Here is a 342-nt window from a genome sequence, read left to right on the forward strand (position 1 = left end):
TTCCTTTTTTCTCTTACTATTTCTTTACCTTCCTTCACAAATATGCTCGCAAGACATTAAAAAGTGAAAAATAATCAAGGGTCGACTTTCAAAAATCGTGAAAAACACAAACGAGACAGAATGCTAATGACGACATACATAGGTCTATTGACACATCCATTCATGCGCCACTGGAAGGGGCTACTTCGTTAAATTCCCTTCATTTTACACATTAATATTCATAGCATGTGCTTACTTTTAGGCCTAGCTAGGGTTTGACCTTTTCTAAAGTCACAGTAATTTCGCGTTGATATCTAAGCGTTACTGCTAAAGAGATACACACGGGAAGCGTTACTTAGTTTT

General features: G+C 36.8%; 1 protein-coding gene across 1 annotated transcript in view; it reads right to left on the reverse strand.

The window, feature by feature from the left end:
- LOC119592348 (insulin gene enhancer protein ISL-1-like) overlaps positions 1 to 342 on the reverse strand; it is a 284,379-nt gene that overhangs the window by 234,375 nt on the left and 49,662 nt on the right. The gene's annotated exons all lie outside the window — the stretch shown is intronic.

Source organism: Penaeus monodon, chromosome 30, assembly GCF_015228065.2.
Source record: "Penaeus monodon isolate SGIC_2016 chromosome 30, NSTDA_Pmon_1, whole genome shotgun sequence".
Classification (NCBI taxonomy): Eukaryota; Metazoa; Arthropoda; class Malacostraca; order Decapoda; family Penaeidae; genus Penaeus; species Penaeus monodon.